This window comes from Monodon monoceros, unplaced genomic scaffold, assembly GCF_005190385.1.
Source record: "Monodon monoceros isolate NGI ecotype Baffin Bay Population unplaced genomic scaffold, NGI_Narwhal_1 Super_Scaffold_11, whole genome shotgun sequence".
NCBI classification, from domain to species: Eukaryota; Metazoa; Chordata; class Mammalia; order Artiodactyla; family Monodontidae; genus Monodon; species Monodon monoceros.
Window position 1 is genome coordinate 75,046,130 of NW_021703767.1, and position 19,996 is coordinate 75,066,125.

Genomic DNA, 19,996 nt, shown 5'->3' on the forward strand with positions numbered 1-19,996 from the left:
AGACCTTCTCTGCTCAAAGCCCTTATATTTCTTCCAGTTTGGAATCCAGAGGCAGTGGGCTTTTCAGACCTAAATTTTTAGATCCTTATCACCTTTTATTTCTACTTTCAAACCAGCCAATCCCTGTACAGGCTTATTTCTTCTTTATAATACCTTGTTAAATGCACTAACACACGCAATGCACATGCAAACATTCTTGTTTTTCCTAATCTATCCCCCTAGAACTACAGATTTAGAAGACACTTGCTCTGACTTCCAAGTTACTAAAGGTGACAATATTACCTAATATTTTGCCACTGTGTAACATGATATATCTGCTTCGCCCTGAGCAGATGCCTGATCACTAAGCCAAATTTAAATATTTTAGGGTTTTGTTATAGCAAGGTCCCACATCCTGAATCAATTTCTGGTTGGTGTTGGAGAAATAATCCAATCCTTTTTGGCCAACCAAAAAGAGCCTTCTATACCAATGTAGGAGAGAGCGAGAGAGGAACACAATTTATTATTGAGTGAACATTAACAGATTTCCATGCACATAAGGTAGAAAAGTGACTACAAAGTCTGAGCAGAGTTTCACTCAAATTTATACAGTAAAATGGTGGAAAAAGCAATTAAAACTTTTTTATCTTCTTGAGAGACAAAGGGGACGAAGCCTGTGACAGTCTTTGTTCATCTCATGAGAGGCCCCTGAGCTAATTCCAAAGGTTATTTGGCTCACGGCCTTGGAGATACCTCAACATTGTAAAAACTGTAGCCTGGGCTTAATTCCTAGGGAGATTTACATTTATTCCAGAGGTTAGATCAAAACCTCAGATTCATTACATCTCCAAAAAAATACTAAGAAATGGGATAAGGGGGAAATGGTCTCTTTGTCCTTTATAAATAGAGAAAAAAAATTTCATTTATTCTTACATTAGTTAGGGTCATGATAATAAACAGATATAATGTAAACAATGGCTCCAAAAGTATGTTTCTTGTTCACATAATAGTCCAACGTAGATGTTCCTGGTCTGCAGTTCAGCTCTCCTCCATGCAGTCATTTGGCGACCCACGTTGACAGAGCATCTGCCATCCTCAGCTTGTGATTTCTAAGATCACCCCGGGGATTGCCATCCCAGTTAGCCGTGAAGGGGAAAGAGCATGGAGGAGGCATTCCTATTTCTTAAAAGCCTTAGCTTAGAAACGATAGCCATCACTTGTGCTCACATTCCACTGATTGAGTCATATGGCCACACCTACCTGTAAAAGAGTCTGGAAAATGTGGTCAAACGCTGCCCACAAAAATTAATTGACAGAGGAAATTAATTTGGTAAAGAGCTAGCCACCTCTACTACAAGAGATTAGGCCAAGCGATCTGAAAGGCAGATTATAGGGCCTGTAGATAAATTAGCGAAAAGGCAGTGCCTTTTAAAAGTGCTCACTTTTCTTATTGCTAGTGCAGCCTCTCCACCCACCTGTTTCACTCCTCCTCGGGTTACAATCTGGCAACACCACAGGTAGCATTACTGTAACTATTTCTTCCGTGCCTAGTTCCTCTGGCTCATTTAGAAGTGGGTCTCAGTCTGCATGAACTTGGTGCTGTGGGAGTCACTCACGGTTGCCCTGGCCTCCACCTGTTCTAAATGGTCTGAGTTCTGAGTTCCCAAGAGCTTAGATTCCCCTGGCCAAGCTTCTCTTTACTCCAGTTACCAGCCTCAGCTCTGTCAAACATGTTATTATTTTGCCAGCCTTTTAGTAGGCTTGTAGATTTGAAAACTCCCACTGCTTCTCTCCAGGCATTCATTCAATTCTAATATAAGGGCATTGAGAGCAGGGGACTCTCTGCTCTCTGCACATCATAGAAGCTTCTCGGTCACAGCTACTGCAACATTTTTGTTTGGAGATATGAATGACCCCCAATCTATTCCATCAGTTTCCCATAGCTTTCCCCTTTCTCACTTGTATTAACCAAGTATCTCTTTATTTTCTTGATTTTGATGCTTCGACATTTGAGGCCTTGCTGACACTGAAGGGACTGCTGCTCCCAGGCTTAGCCAATTCCTAGAGGTAGTAAACAGCTCTCCTGGGAGGGTGCCTTTTGAACGCAAACCAACCAATCCACATCTCCAACCACCACCTTTATGGACACTCACACTCCTGGCTGCTATCCATCTGACCTGATCACCCCAGGTCCAGTGAATTAGTCAGGGTTTTACAGAAGCAGAACCAATGGTGTGTGTGTGTGTGTGTGTGTGTGTTTATGTATGGAGAGAGAGAGAGAGTTTATTTTAAGGAATTGGCTCTTAAAATCTGCAGGGCAGGCTGGCCGGCTGGAAACTCAGGGAAGAGTTGCAGTTTGAGTACAAAGACAGACTTCTAGCAGAATTACTTCTTGCTCAGTGGAGACCAGTCTTTGCTCTAGTCAGGCCTTCAACTGATTCGATGAGGCCCACACACATTATGGAGGGCAATCTGCTTTACTCAAAGTCCACTGATGTAAATGTTAATCTCATCCAAAAAAACACTGTCACAGAAACATCGGAATAATGTTTGACCGAATATCTGGGTACTATGGCTCAGCCGAGTTGATACATAAACCTAACTATCATAGCCAAGTAGCAGATAACTGGAGACAGCCCTTAAACCCTGGAGCCTGCTGAAGTTATTCAAAATAGCCATTCTAAGCCTGCTTACCCTGATTCACCCATTCCATCCCACAAAAAAAACACAATAAAGGCTCTTCCCCATGTTTTCCCTCTCTCCTTCTGCCTCTGATTGACCCTGGTGCTTCTCCATGTGGTCCCACAGAGTGGCATGCTGTGTCTCCTGTTTCTGGGGACCTGTGAATATACCAAACTTCCTCCTCCATCACACTCACTTCCATGTCTATGTGTCTCAGCATATATGATTAGAACAAACCCTGTGTGCCCTTAAAACATCCCCAAATAAGGTACTCTTGGTATTTTTCCTTCAGTAGAAATTTTATTCCTGGAACACCATCTCAGATTCTGGAATTTAAAACCCTCAGCATTCCTATCATAGGTCGAATGGCCTTCTCGTGCAATGTGCTAGCTCTTGCCTCAGATCTTCATATTTTCAGGCTGGCAGCTTAGTAGTATCTGGTACCCCAAGTATAATAGCAAAACCAACCACTGTGTGCTTCTCCTCGTCCAAGAAGAGTCACACTCTGAGGCCTAACCATACTCCTATTGAATCTTGAAGCTATGCTGAAGTCTCCATCCCCTCCACCTTTCAAATACAATCAAATCATTCTCCAGTGCCCTAGCTTTTCTGTAAGAAAGACCTCTGTGGAGGTAGTATTCAGGCTTCATCCTCATTGCTTCAAGTCCAAAGCTTATGGTTTTAATTACCAATGGGTTGGCAGGGCAATGTTGGTTGATACACTTGAACTGGCCAGTCTGCTCATAAGCCCTCCTAAGAAGACACATCAAACCTAATTAGATAACAATATCCTTTTCCAGTAAGGATCCTGAACTATTGTCCACTTTTTTTCAAGCTACTGCCTCCAATTCCAAATCTAGATGTTGATTCTGGTTCCCAGGTGGTGATATATTTGGACTTTATCATACTGAACTCAACCTACTGACTGAAAATTATGCCTCCCTCCATCCTCTCCTTCTCAGGGGAGAGGCTCCCTGAGTCCGAACCCAGGGAGGCTCTGCACCTGTGGTCAACTTTGGGAACGACTCTGGGTACTAAATACTTGGAGAGCTCCTATTAAATAACCTCCACTTTTCTCCCTTCTCCCTTATATTCTGGGTATTCATCCATCCTTCTATCCACTAATTCACTCACCCATTCAAAATTTTTAAGATTTACTATATGCCGGAAGCTATGTTAGACTCTTGGAGTAAGACAGGGTCTACATCTTCAAGTCTACAATGTAGTGGTAGGGAACAGCTTTTAGAAAAAGAAAAATAGCATAAAAGGTGGTGTATGTTATAATAAGAAGCATGAACAGCTCACTGTGGGAGGCTGCTGGTGACTAGCTGCTTTCCTGCCCACCTCCTTCATCCCTCTAACTCCTCTCTGACCCTCTGCGTTATCCTCCACCAATACAGTCGTCAGCTCCTGAGCCTGCTGTTTGTATCACCACTGACATGCCTTCTTCTATTCACCCATCTTTTCTCTCTTTTCCTTGCCTGTGAAATGAGATCCCACAAGAGACATATTAAAATGTGGTAGTCATCCCATGGACAGGGCTTTAAAGCAGGTTTCAAGTGGCTGAGTCTCAGTGTGGAAAATTTGTGTCAGGATAACGAGTTGTCTGTGTACAGATACTCTCTACTGTAGAAGAGCAGATGAAGTGAAATGCCTGCTGTAATTGCTCCCTTTGGGGAAATATATGGGAGACAGGACAAAGTGATATTACTACTCAATTGGCCCAGCACCATGAATTTTAAAATGGTTATATGAAAATACCAAAGAGAGATACATGGTACACTCCCACACACGTACAAAAAGAGACTTGGACCAAACTGCTGGAAACCATAATAAAAAGCAAGTACATTTGCCTACATCACTAGAGCCATATAATATGAATGATCAGGCATGTGTCAGAGTCCCTGGCCAAACCAGGCAGGGTCAGAGCCCTTCACCTTGGAATGCACTAGTGTTTGGTGGCTGCCTGACCCTCCCTCCGAGAGATGGAGGCAAGCTGTCCAAGAGTGCTGATTAGAAATTCGTTCATTTATTAATTCATTTATTTATTCAGCAGTTATTCATGAAGTACCTACCATACGCCAGGTACTCTACTAGGCTGAAGATACAATCCTGAACCTGAAGGATACGATCTGTGCCCCCTTGGAGCTTATATTCTAGAAGCCACTAAGAATAGCTAGAAGCAGTCAAAGCTAGAGGACAGTAGGATGTGATTGTAGTAGTTCTAACGTTTAACTTTGATAAGCCAGGTATTAGGCAGTTTACTTGCATTCATTCTTTTAATACTCCTCACCATCTTAAGTTTAAAGTTATTATCCTCACCTCTTTTATTTTTATTATATTTATTATCCTCATCTTACAGAGGAGGTAACAGAAGTGCAGAGGAGTTAAGCAACTCGCCCCAGTTCGCATCGTTAGTAAGCGGCTGTCTCTGCCACAGTCTGTGCTTAGCCATTAGGCCCTATGGGACTCCAAAACAAGAAAGCTGAACCAATGGGCTAGCGAGGGGACAGCACTCTGTTGCTCATTTTCCTTGAGTTAGACTTCAAGTCTCCTTTTCCCGTCATGGACTTGCCTTGACCCTCAGGGCTAACCTCCTGCTGCATTTCCACCCATGAGCCCTGTCTCCTGTCTGCACCACCCTCAGGTAAGGCGCTCCACCACTCTGGGGAAATGCATTGCCTCGGGTAGTGAAGCCCCAGGAACCACACCTTGCAACTCTGCAGGTTCACCAGGTCCTTGGACAGGACAAGAACACAGAGCATACTATGGTGTCCATATATAATACTCCTACAGATAGATATACTATTGGATGCATCTGAGGCTCCAGGGAAAACAAAGCCTTGATCTTTGATTTTTCTTTTCTGCTATAATCTAAACCAATAATGCAGTTGAAGGTAATATAGAGCTGTACCAGGAAATCCTTTTTCACTTTGTGCTGAGCTTGGCTAATGGAGAGGTAACGTAGCAACTGATTTTTTCTTTCTCTGCCTTTGTTAGCAACTAAAACCAGAATAACTTATTTTTTTCCTCCTGGCTTCATTTAGGGATTTAAAAACCTTTTGTTCTGGTTCTCTGCAAAATTCTATTGTATCTTTGAGGAGAACGTCTCCTTCCTGCTTTATAATCTTCTGCTATCTGTAGGAAGGAACATGGAATAAACTTCTAGGAGAAAAGCGATCACCTCTGTCACTTGACAAGGACTGAAATGTGAGGTTTTGACAGATGACAAATTGATTGTGATTCGGGGAATTATTTAAGTCATGAAGGACAAACATGAAGGGTAAGAATTTTTCTGTTTACAGGCGTAAAGCTAAAATGAACCCACAAATTGCTCAACAGCCATATTTTCCAGTGTTTTTCAGAACACATCTCTCCTACTCCAGGCATAGAGGGAATGCTTTCTAGAAGTGACATTCTTACCACTTTTTAGTTAATATAGTATTATTCAACAAGATCCGGAGAATGTAAGAGCTAGAAAGAAACTCTGAAATCCCCTAGTCCAAGGAACTCATTGTCCTGTTGGGGAAACTGAGGTCCAGAGAGGAACGCTGCTTGGCAGACGTTAATGGAAGAATGAGATTGCACCCTGGGCCTTGAATCTCCCTCAGTCAATCGTGCTCGTGTCTGTTACCTCTGCTGTTTCCATATAATTCCTAGACTTGAGGTAGTAATTCCTAGAATTGCTCCCCAACCAGACCAGCTGTGCCCAGATCTTTGTGTGAGCTGTAAGAAATACTTAAAATAATTTAATTATTAATGATGAAGAGATCCAACACCTGCTGCTGCTGCACCTGAAGGCTCGTCGTTCTCACATCTTTAGTAACACCTCGTTTATCAAACAGCACAATAAGACAATAACTTCACCAAATGAGAGATACTGACATAAAGTATCTAAAAAAACCTGCCTTTTTCTTTTAGAAAAAAAAATGTCAAAATGAAACCCATGTTTTCATCATGTAAAATTACACTTCTCCCTTTAAAACTCTCCTTTTTTCATGATACATAAAATATTGAAAGGGCCCAACTGCAAACGTAACCGTTGGGAATCTACGTATATGTACACATGTATCTCCATAGATTTCTTGAGGACTTCCTGGAATAATTTTGGCTGGAAGCGGATTAGAGAGAGGAAGAAGAAGCTAAGCTTATTTTCCACCTAAAAATTAATTTAGAAGATAGTTATAACCATACTTGCCTTTTAATTAGGTGTATAAATTTTTAATAAAATTAATAAACAGAAGCCACAGAGCAGCAATACCCTAAAAGTGGTCCATTGTCTGGTACTCCCATAAGACAATCTGTTAAAAATGGATACTGTGGTCAAATGAATTTGAAAAATGCAAATAATATAGTCCCTTGAAAATTTACAATCCATATTAGCTTTTTACGGCTCTGAGGTGTCCTGCCGTCAAGATAAATGCATTTTCCAAGCTATTTTAATACAGAGTCTTTTAAATTTTTCATGGAACACACTTTGGAAAATCCTGCCACAGATAATACTTTTTAAAAGATCAATAAGAAGAATTTTAAAAATTATGACTACATTGAAAACCGAGAAGTAAGAGCAAGCAAACTAGTCTTCGCTTGTGGTACTGTCAGGTCTAGACTTGTGCTTTAAACAAACACAAAAGCAGGCATAAAACATGAAGTAACTGTTTCCAGACATTGGATAACAGGCAGCTCAAGAATCTGACTCCTAAGAGAAGAAAAAGTCATTAAGTGAGCCCTTGATGGATGGATGGCCTTTAGCCTGGGGCACTGTCTGGGAGGGGGAGGGGAAGCCCAAGCAGTTTCACTGAGCTGACTGAAGAGCAGAGATCAGAGTAGAGATGCTGAGGCAGCTGGGACTTGTGGGCTAGGGTACCAGGAGCAGGGAGTCACACAGAGAAGGAGCTCGAGAAATCCACCTATTGGTCCTCTTATCTTCGTCCAAATACAATTCTTACACAGAGCGCAGCTCAGTGAGACTGGCAGAAAACAGCTATGGGGATTCTGTGATCTCACAGGAGGTTTTGGACTTCCCACAGAGCACGACCATCCCGAGTGAAGAGACTTTGTTGAACACTGCGGGCTTTCCCCTGGGAGCCAGTGGGACCAGGCTCTCCACTAAGGGCTGCGCTAGACCCCATCTAACAAAGCTTAAAAACAAGCCTCCAAGGTATCCCGCTGATCTGGCAGTCAATTATTCCTGCCGTAAAAAATTCAGCACTCCTTCCTGGAAGAAAAACAACCAGACTCTTAAAAGTGCAGCATTTCCAATGTCTAGCATATAATTTAAAAATTACTAGGTAGTTATCTTAAAAAAGCCAAAAAGATGTGGCCCATAACAGGGGGAAGTGAGTAGTAGTCAATAGGAACAGACCCAGAGATGACTGAGGGGTTGAAATTAGCAAACAAATGCTTAAAACAGCTCTTCTATTTAGGTTTATAGACTTCAAGGAAGATAGACATAATAAGTGAACAAATGGAAATAAACTGAAAACTCCCATTATGCTTGCAAGTACATATTATTCCTTTCAGCAAAGACTTTTTAAATCATCTAGTTATTAATTATCAATACTTTCTATAGGAAAGTTTTCAGTCTTATATTGAGATTCTGTACTTGAATTTTGCAGATTTTGAGGGTTTAAAAGAGCCCCCAGAGCAGTTTAAAAAAATCCTATAAGCTGTGTCTGAAAAACACATAGAAATCATATCTAGACATATTAGAACTTGGCTGTTAATGGCAAGTTATAAATGATTCATTAGCTGGCTAACTATGGGAAGTCAAAAAGAATAGTTTCTTAGTGAGAAGCAATGAGAGAAAATATTTCAAAACTAAAATACGAAGCAAGAGCAAGTAGTTGATAAAGATGGTCCGCCACAGAAGAGTTTCATAAAATTTCATCTTCAGTCAAAGCCAGCTCTTCACATTCTAGGAGACATTGGCCTCCCCAGATCTGATCTTTCCAATTCGGCTGCCCGTAAGCATGGCAGAGCTCCAACTTTTGTAGACAAGCTTCTGTTGCAAATCTTATAAGATCCTCTAGATCTTGGGTCAGGAAGGTCAAACAGGTACTGCCAAATGAGGGTGTGTGTGTGTGTGTGTGTGTGTGTGTGTGTGTGTGTGTGTGTATAAAGAGGTGTTGTGTCCTATAGCCTGTAGATTGTCCTTGCAGGAATGAAGTTCCACCTCTACTCCTGAACACAGTGCTATAACAAGGGCAGGGTGGGGGGACTGGGCAGAGCTGTGGTCCATCCTGAAATGGGTGGTATATGATCACTGATATGGTTTACAATCACTAGCACATGGTAGTAATAAAAAAGTAGGTTGACTTTTTGTTGGTTTTAGTATTTTTTAAATTCTCTATAGGGATTATTTCCACTGCCCCCTCTCTCAAAATGTATCCCACTGCCTGAATAGTTTGCTTGTTACTTTCACAGGCCATCCTGTATTTAATCAGGCATTAAATAGTCAATTGGGGTAGTGCTCTTACACTCTTTGCTCTGCAGCAGACTTCATTAAAGGACTGAGTTTATCTCCAGGGCTTTAATCTGTATTATATGGACCTATTTTCAATTGTCTTCAACAGATAAAATGTTCCCCTGCATAGATTCTAAGAATGATTTTATAGAAAATCTGGTAAATTTAATACGGTTCTATTTATATAGCAACACGTAAATCATTTAAAAATTTATTTCATTTAAATCTCTTAGTGCTTTTCTATCCTTATAGACACAGATGGATATTATTATTTTCATTTGACACATGTTGAAACTAAGGCCCAGAAAGTGATTGTCTAAAGTACTAAAGTTCCTTAATGACAGTGAGGGGACTAGACTCCAGCCTCTTATTACCCACCTCTTTTCTTTTTACTGAATTATACTACATCACTTATATGTCTATTCAAGTTAATTACCCCTTTTAATAAGAGACTATCAAGAAAAGTATTTTGGGGGATATATGTATATGTATAGCTGATTCACTTTGTTATGAAGCAGAAACTAACACACCATTGTAAAGCAATTATACTCCAATAAAGAGATTTAAAAAAAAAAAGTATTTTGTAAATTTAGATTTTTATCTTTAACATTCCCATTTAACCAGTAGGAAAGCCAGAGCTCAGGGATGTTAACCAGCTTGCAGGAAATAGATGGTTCATTGACAGGACAGGGAGTAGAATACAGGTCCTCTATTTTGTTCATTGCACCACAGCCAACCTGGGCTCTGGGCTTTTGCAGGATCACTGGTTTCCCTAAGTCCTAGGAAAGGGAATTTTACACCCAGGAATAGCAGAGTCATAACAAACATTATATAAGATAATTAGATCTCCTGGTGTCTTTGCTGCTTTAAATATCTTAAATCAAGCTGCAGTTAAATGCCCTAAGGCAGGGAGTTAAGTTCTATACCAAGACAAAGGTCTAACAGCTGAGACTGGGAGTGTGTCTTGTACAGGTGAAAGACTGGCCCACCATGAATGGCTCGCCTTGTGGCGGGAATGGAAAGGTAGGAGGAAGTGATCTGGAGGAAAGTCGTCTCCCCCTGGGCCAGAAGGATGGTGGGAAAAGGAAGGTACACAGGGCACAAAGACAGTTGGGGGTAGTGGGCAGACCCATGTGTCCTGACTTCTCAGCTCTGGGCTTCAGCCTGCAGAGAGGAGATGTATTAGTTAAGCTCTGGTGAAGCCTGAGAGCAGAGCAAACATTGTCCATTCCCATTTCAGACTCTGGGAAGAGATCCCCTGGTGGGCTGAATTCCACAAACCGACCATGTCAAAATAAATTTGGCGATGGGTGGCGCTCGGGCGCTGGGGGCTAGCTGGGCAAGGGGCGAGGGGCGGGGGGTAGGGGCATGGGGTGGGGCGGACCGTTAGGTCGCTCCCCCTTTTGGGAAGTGTAGTTTCTCCCTCCGGGTTTCTCTGGGGTGGGGAGGTTCTGGGCTACCTCCGCGTAGCTACCCCGCACGCCCTCCCCACCTCCGTCACGGCTCTGCGCGGCCGGCCGGTCTGCGCATGACAGGCTGAGGTTCCTTCGGCCAGTTTCCCGGGACTTCGAGAGGAGACGGGGCGGGGATGGGGACCTGGGGCACTGGCGGCTGCCGTTTCGGTCGCTGAGAGCCAGCCCTACAGCCCCAGTCCTTACAACACACTCGGCTTCCTCGCTTTTCAGAGCACCCCCTCCCAGGATAAGACACCGACTCGGGCCGGAGGGGCAGATCCCCCGACCCCTTTTTTCCCCTCCTCTTCAGCGCCTTCCCCTTCCCATCCCTGAGCCCGGCCTTCCTGGGTTTCCAGCTGGCCCCTCACCCTCAAAGCAGACGCGGGATTGGAGGAGGGAGTTTGGCCAGGGATGGCACTTATCAAACTCCTTGGGGACCTTGATTCCCAGGGAAGAATGGCAGTGATCCAGTATGGATTGGGGACCCAGTCAGGCAGCCCAGAAAGAGGGAGATTATACAAGCAGATGTAAAGACCTACTTAACAACATGTGTGAACCTGTATACAAGACTGGGACAGGATATGAGGTGCGAAGAATCCAGTTTCAACTTATCAGAAAAAGATGCCATCTCAATCTTGGTTTGTGTTTATTTTCCGCTGACCCTGTGGGTGAAGATATCCTTGACCATTACTCCATCTGAATATGTTCCAGCTCATCCGATGTTACATCACCAGGTTGAAAGGTATGGAGATCACCACAAGGATTTGGAGAAAAGTCCTAATAGTTATTAAAATTCTGGACTAGATCTACTAGGAAATGTAGATGGACTATAAAGCACTTGCCCAACAAACTGCTCACGAAGTTTTAGGTTACTATCAAGAAACGTCAGGCTGGGGCTTCCCTGGTGGCGCAGTGGTTGAGAGTCCGGCTGCCGATGCAGGGGACACGGGTTCGTGCCCCGGTCCGGAAAGATCCCACATGCCGCGGAGCGGCTGGGCCCGTGAGCCATGGGCGCTGAGCCTGCGTGTCCGGAGCCTGTGTTCCGCAAAGGAAGAGGCCACAACAGTGAGAGGCCCGCGTACGGTAAAAAACAAAAAAAGAAAAAGAAACATCAGGCTGGAAAGTGGTTAAGACTTCACTAACTTATTTGTGGATTTTTATTCCCCTTTGAGAAAAAGACAACTGTTTCCAGCAAGGCTTCTAAAAAATTCCATGGAAATCTATATCGTGTTGAAGGAATAATTCCGGAATAAACATCTAAACTATCTGATTTCCTCTACAAACCTGAAAACAGAATTACGTGGGACAAATCATTGAAAAGTGTACAACATGGTACAAAAAATTGATTCGGACACATTCATGTGTTATACCATTACGCAAAGTTTTGCCATGGGCTCAATATCCCCCCGAGATTTTATCGACTTAGTGTATTTGAAGCACTACAAAGGGAATATGGATATTATCAGTTCTACTAGTGTGTATTTTCCAGCATATCCTCCAGCTTCAAATTATATTCGTGGTTGTAACCATGCTTGTGGCTATATGTGTTCACCTCTGTCAGAGAACCCAGCGTATTCTAAACTAGTGATGTTTGTCCAGAAAGAAATGAGAGGTAAATTGGCCCCGTCAATAATTTAAGCAACCATGTCTTCCAATTTCGTAAGCTTCATCCTCAATGTAAAAGATGGAATAAAGGCAAACAAAATTCCCAGGACGTGGATGTCATCGTAATGGGCATTCATCATTCCTAAAGAAGAAATGAGGCCATTGAAAATCATGTGTGACAGTTACTGCCTTTTACTTCTAAGTCAATATGCATAAATACTGTTACACTATTCTAAACAGTATTCTTGAACAAACTACTGAAGGTACTTTGTGAAAATAAGAGCTCGTAGTTGTACAAGAGAAGCATTAAATATAGTTTTTAATCTCAAAAAAATAAATAAATTTGGCAACACAATTAGATAGAGAAAGGCCATGATATTTAGTTTCTCTAAGCAGCTCTAAATCCTCATTTAGAATATACCACATTATTTCTATTTAAATACTAAGCACTTTTAGATGATCTGAAGAAACCCATGAGGCCAGGGGCTCCTACAGATGTAGACCTACATTACATCCTAGAAGGAAATCTCAAGAATGGCTGATTTTTTGCGGCAGATGACTTGCCCCAGGGCCATATAGCGAGGGGAGGGGAAACTCCACGGTAAAAGTTGGACTGAACTGCTTGTTTCAGGGGGCCAGAGAGAGGGCATAGAGGCTCAGAAGGGTCTAAAATGTGAGTAAGAGCTAAGATAAGGTAGAGGCAGCCAGGGTGCGTCACTAGATTAACCAAGCTCAGAGAGAAACCAAGCCCAGAGAGAAATACCGGTTGATGGTAGATATTAGCTGCAATCAGTGACAAAGACAATGCCTCAGAAACCAGAGGAAGCAGCAGATGGTACAAGGAAACCATGTGGACCTGCTGATTCTCCCGCCTTCCTCCATATCAAGATGTCACATAATCCCCTTTTCTCCACTCACACAAGCACCTCAAACTCCCAATCTTTTTTTTTTTTTTTTTTGGTTAGACATATTCTTTTTTTTTTTAAACTGAGGTATAGCTGATTTGCGATATTATGTAAGTTTTAGGTATACAGCATAGTGATTCACAAGCAGATAATCTTAGAGAAACAGAAGCAAGGGAAAGGCAGGTAGTGTATTTTGCCTTAAAGTAGAACGTTATCTCTAGGAACTGTTTAAATCATGGCATCCAATTAGAATTTTGAAATTATCTCAAACTTACGGAAGAGCTGCAAGTATCATACAAAAACTTTTCCCCCTCTGAACTATTTGAGAATATGTTGCTGACATCATACTTTTTTAATCTCCCCACCAATATTTCCAAAACACAAGAAAATTCTTCCCCTTGAACACAGCACAACCATTAAAATCAGGAAATTCACATTCATAAGTTGCCACCATTTCCTCCTCAGGCTCGATGCAAATTTCACCAATTGTTACAATAATGTCCTTTATCCTTTATAGCAAAAGGATACAGTTCAGAATCACACAATGCATGTCTCTTTAATTATTTCTATTTGAAACACTTTCGTGGCCTTGAAGTTTTGAAGATTACTGCTTAGTTATTTGGTAGAATATCCCTCAATTTATGTTTCCTGATGTTTCCTCACAACTAGATCTAGGTTTTTCATCTCTGGCAGGAATATCACAGGAGTGGTGCTGTGTTCTTCTTATTGCGTATGATCTTCAATTTGTTCCATTACTGTTGATGTGCACTTTGATCACTCAGTTAGAGTCTGCCAGACTTACCCACTGTAAAGCTGATCTTTTCCCCTTTGTAATTAACAGGCATTTCAAGGCATCTTGAAATTATGTAAATATCCTCTTCTTCCTCACACTTTCAGTTTATTCATTTATTGACTCATAGTCAACATGTATATAATGTGGCTTATAGTCTTTTACTGTCATTGCTTATTTTGATGCTCTGTGTCCGTCTGATGTGTCCACATCATTCTTTGAGCACTTCCATAGCTTTCTAGCACAGCCAGATGCTCTAAGCTCTAACACCTACCCTGCTTGGACCCACCAATTTTTATTCAGGATCGAAATGGTCAGGAGAGGAAGAGAAGGAAAGGACAAGCTGGCAAGTTCCAAGTTCAAGCAGACAAGCTAATTTCTATCCTCATTATCTCCCTGTCCAACGTGTGGGATTTAAAAGGAGACAAAATCAACTGCTTACCCTCTGCTAGTGTGAATGGGAATGTGAAGAAATTTAAAACCTTGCTACCTGTATCTTATAAGGGAGACCTGTGTTCACAGCTCCCTGAGACTGTCAGTTCTTGGTTGGTTACTTACGTTACACCTTCTGTTCCCTCTTCTGTAGTGTTTAGCAACAGATCTTTGAAGCAGAGCAGTAACATGAACCTGTTTTACAGTCTTCAATAATGGAAGAACTGGGGACATGGTAATACTTTTCTAATGTCAGTTGGAGAGATGGCCACAAAAATGAAGGTAGAACAGAGGAGTCACCGAAAAGGTAAACAAGACCCAAACTCTGAAGTTTGTTTAGGCAAAAACAAATGATGGAGAAAACCAAGACTTGTCCAGAACCAAAAGGAGACCTGGGCTTAAGAAGCTTGAGAACCAGGGGACAGTGTGGCTTCCAATAGCAGCTTGTCACCACTTCTCCACTATTTCCTAGAGATTATGAACCAGGGGGCAACACTTAGTATTTCTGTACTCTCAAAGGAGCTGCTTTTTAAAATGAAAATACACCCTAGGAATAATAAAATTTTAACAATATTTCTTCTCTAGAGAATGGCATTTTGAAAGATATTCATTATCTAAGTTTTTACATTTCTGATATGTTGGAATTTTTACTATGTATTATTTTGTAATCAGAAAAATTGCAGACATGTAAGAAATAGAAAGAATAAAATAATGGATGAGGAACTAGGTAGTTTCATTAAAATATTGCATTCAGTTTTTTCCTTTTTTCTGAAGTATAATGTTATGCTTAGTAAAATGTGTAAATCTCAGGTATAGAACTGGGGAATTTTTACATGTGTATACTTTCCAGCAACGACCATCTAGATCAAGATAGAGAATATTTCTATCACCTAAGAGAATTTCTTCCTACCTCTTCCCAGCCAATCCACCAACCAAGGTCAACACCACTTTGACTTGTATCACATAGATTAGGGTCAGGAAGCAGCCTTCAGCTCTGACTTGACCACTAATGTATAGTGCCAATCTCAAGTCCCTTTTCCTCTGTGTGTCCCAGGAAATAGACTAAATGACCTTTATGGATCCTTTCAGTTCTACTATTCCAGGAAAGAAATGATAAGTAACGTCTTTTCCCCCAAGGGTCCTTAGTAAATGAGCAGTAAAAAGCATCTCCCAACTTCCAGACCTAACTCCATCTACTAAGCCAGAGGGCTTCTGTATAAATTAGTTCCTAAAGTTGAATCAGGTAGAGTTATTTAAAAGAGAAGGTGATATTGAATTCTGAAATATTAGATTAATGCTTCTTTTTTTTTTTTTTTTTTTACTATTTACTATACACCGAACATCACTTTGGCAGGCAATCAGCTCAGCTCAGGAGACAATGATGGTTGCAGCAGTTCCTGCTCCTTGGTCTAGTGAAGGAATGAAAACACAGCCCAATCTCATTTAGTGTGGAATCTAAAAATACTGAACTCATAGATACAGAGAATAGATTGGCTGCCAGAAGCTGGGGGTGGGGGTGGGCAAAAGGGGTGAAGGTGGTCAAAATTTCCAGTTATAAGATAAATGAATCCTGGGATTGTGTACAGCATGGTGGCTGTAATTAATAATACCGTATTGCATATTGAAAGTTGCTAAGAGAGGAGATCTTAAAAGTTCTCATCACAAGAAAAAAAATTTGTAACTATGGGAGGTGATGGATGTTAACTAGACTTATCATGGCAATCATTTCACAATATATACATATATCATGTCATTATGTCGTACACCTTAAACAAATACAATATTATATGTCAATTATATCTCAATAAGACTCAAAGAAGGAAAAAAAAGAAACACAAGTCTAAGTGACTGTAATGGAAGGAAGAATTTCTCGGGGCCTCAAGAGAGAAACCAAATTCTAAGAAGGGAGAAAACTCACTTTCAGCTGGGTGAAACAGGTCATGAGAACACCTTTATGGAGGGGGTTGACCAGAAAGCTGGATGAGAACAGGCTTTATGGAGGGGGTTGACCAGAAAGCTGGACCTTGAATGAAGAGCAGCAATTGGATACACAGAAATTTTGTTCTAAAATGTCCAAATCTCACAGAAGATGATAGGCTCCATTCTCCAGAGCATTCACAGTGTATTCTTTTTTCATCAAGATTAATGGTTTTGTGCTGAGGTCTTCATAGATTTTACCTGATTTATATCTGCAAATAAACAAGTCCTCATTAGGGAAACTATATTTGTGTAACAGACTGATATCAACAGATCCTTCATATGTCATATCAACAAACAAGATTTATAAAGAAAATCATGTGTCCAGAGAGCCTTCAAATCAGTGATTCCACTCACAATCCTCTAGGCTATGTTCTGTCCACCTGGAGGGCTCTAAGGTTTTCTGGTTGGGCTGGACAGTAGATGGCTTTCACCAATGCCAAGGAGTCCCTCATCTCCTGGAGGAAAATAGTTCATCATAAATGCTGTCTCTTCCTTGTATTGCTGGTGTGAGATCTTCCTTCATGATTTGACATTTGTGTTATTGACTCTGAAAGCACTGAGTGACCAGAGACCTCACTTCCTCACCAGTTTCCATGTCAAAAGCCATGTCCTGAGATCTTCAGATTCAAGCTCACTTGGGGTGCTCCTCTGTGTGAAAAAATCCCTTTATGAAGGCAATGAATCAGAAACCACATAGCTGAGCTCTCCAGGGAAGACTGGGAAAGGGCAAGTCACAATGATTGATTTTCTTATATCTATTTATTCATTTTAAATAATATGGTTTAAAGATTATTAACTGTAGATTACCCACAATTCAAATTGCATTATCTGAAACTTTTTATTACTAATAAAAGGAAATCATTTCCTTTTTAATAAACATGCACTGAGCTCTACTTATGTGCTAGGAGTTGATATTCTATGAAAATGCAAAAGACAGATCATAGTTTCTCATTATTACATATCCGAATTCTTTGAACAGTTATCAAGCATCTTTTATGTCCAAGGCACTTTTCTTTTTTATTTTCTTTTTTTTACCTTTTTATTTTATATTAGAGTATAGCCGATTAACAATGTTGTGATAGTTTCAGGTGCATAGCAAAGTGACTCAACCATACATATACATGTATCCATTCTCCCCCAGACTCCCCTCCCATTCGGGCTGCCAAATAACATTGAGCAGAGTTCCCTGTGCTATATAGTAGGTCCCCAAGGCACTTTTCTAGGTGCAAGGGAAAGAGATAGGTGAGCCAGAGACCCTCAGGTGTCATCTCTTACAATTCCCCCATTTTTTAGATGAAGAAATCATAGCTCAGAGAGGTTATTTAATTTTACCAAGGTCACATAGCTAGTAAGTTGCAAAGCCCAGATTGTTCTTTCCTAGATTAGTAGGTTTTTCCATTACCCAAAAAAAAAAAAAAAAAAAATTGCCTTTTTCATAGGAATAAAAGCAAACCTGACAGATGTTTTCCTGAAATGGGCCTATGGTTTGATAGACTAAGAACTGTTGACTAAGGAAATCACATTATCTCTTCTCAAGAAAACAGTATGGATGACATTGGATTCACCCAGAACACAGAGTCAGTTTGCACAGGTTGGATGGGAGAGTCTCACTCACCCAGCTCAGTCCATTAGGAAAGAATACATATTGCTGAGAGCAGGACATTTTGCTATGGGGTTCAGTTTGTAAGAATTTATTTATAACAAGTAAAAATGGAAAGAACCAGAATGTCCCAAAAGGGACAATTGCTACCCATTGTGTAATGACAGTTGCCCTAGGTCAGCTGCATAACTGGAACCAGAAATAGTTTGGAGCTAATCAATACTTTTTTTCCTTCATTTTCTACCCCAGTCTTCATCAGTTGAAATGTGACTGCTGCTATCATCCAGGTATATATAAAATAGATAAGCAACAAGGATTTACTGTATACCATAGGGAACTATATTTACTATCTTATAATAACCTATAATGGAAGATAATCTGAAAAACATATACATATAATTGAATCACTTTGCTGTACACCTGAAACTAACCCAATATTGTAAACCAATTAAACTTCAATTGAAAAATTTAAAGAACACTAAAGCTCTCTCAAAGTTCATACTTGGTCTCTAGACTTAAAATTCCCTTTTGCACCCAAGAACTTTCCTTAACACATAAGTGGAAGAACTGCTGATATTTATTGAGTGTTTACTACATTCTAAGCATGTCCTAAATACTTTACAATATTTTAAATAATCCTCTCAAACAAACCTATGAAATGGGTATTTTTAGTATATCCATTTTACAAAGAGGAAACCAAGGAACAAAACCATGAAAATTTGTCCCAGGCCACACTGCTAGTAAGTGATAGAGCTGGGACTGGAACCCAGGCAGTCTTGCTTTATAGACAAATTCTTTTTTTTTTTTTTTTTTTGGAAGTCCAAGTTTCCTCAGTCTTAAGAGGGAACCACAGGGAAAGGTGATCTTAGATATTGTTATATCTGGATGTGATGTCATGTTTGGGATTTCTGTCATCTTGCTACTAGCTTTAGGGTGAAGCAATGTTCTCTTTAACATTATGAGCTGCCGAATAAACTATAGACAAATTCTTAATCATCAGTGGTAACGACATATGTGAAGAAATAAATGAAGATTTGGCCTTAATGCTTGCAAGGGACGATAATAGCTCCAACTTGCTGTTGGATCTGGATCAGGAGGTGGTGCACTGAAATATCACGTGGCTGACAGAGCCAGAGGACAGGTGAAAGCCCTGGGCTAGGGAGTGCTGAGCAGCAAGCCATGGAAACTCACTTCTGCCAGCAAGTCCCACAGGCAAGCATGAATCAGGGTGAGGGTCAAGCCCTCAAGGCCCAAAGCTGTTTGGGCACTAGAGACAAAGCGAAGAAAGGAGTGAAGTTTATGCGTCTGCCCCATCCCGTCTAAGAGATCAGTCATCTCTCAGCATTGTGCCTCCCTGCCTTTCCGTTTCTCAAAGGATGGGGTCACATCTGCAGGGGAGACCTTGGTTGAGATGGGAAAATATTCCCTCTCTCCATCCCACCCCACCCAATCAAGAGTGATTGAGTGAGCAGGAGGATTCCAGACAAATAATAGGAGGAGGGCTGGAGTGCCCAAGGCTCGATTTCATTTACCAAAGGATGCAAGGTTTATAGGTGGACCACCTGGTTTAATGGCATCAGGTTAGGGAAAACACCGACACCAGAGTAAAATTTGTAATAACACACTTTACTTCATGGATTAAACAATCACATGCTCAGAGTAAATTCTGCAGTAATTTTACACATTTTACTCAGTGTATTAAACAGTTACACATGGTTTGTAGACTTTAGCTTCAAGAGTCTTTTAAGCAATACAAAAATTTCTAAATGCACATTTATTAAAATCAAGGATAAAGACCAGAATCAATAAAGAGAAAAATAAAATTATATTCTACCAAGCATAAACATCGTTTATAATAAGAACTGGAAAAACAGCATTAAAGTTTTTCTGCTTAGTAGAATAAGATACAATTTCCACTTTCTGGATAATGTATTTGCAAGGTGGAAGGGAAATTTTTACATATGAGAACCCAGAGCCTCATCTGCCCCAGGCCACATAACCTCTCTCTCTCTCCCGCCTCCACTAAGATGTGTTCGGTCTCACAGGGTATATATTATGCAAATGAAGTAATGGATGAGAGGACAGGAAACTCAGAAAAGATTT

General features: G+C 40.9%; 1 pseudogene; it reads left to right on the plus strand.

Annotated features, from left to right (window-relative positions):
- The first annotated feature begins 11,403 nt into the window (after positions 1-11,403).
- LOC114890297 lies at positions 11,404-12,312 on the plus strand (annotated as a pseudogene).
- The last annotated feature ends 7,684 nt before the right edge of the window (positions 12,313-19,996 follow it).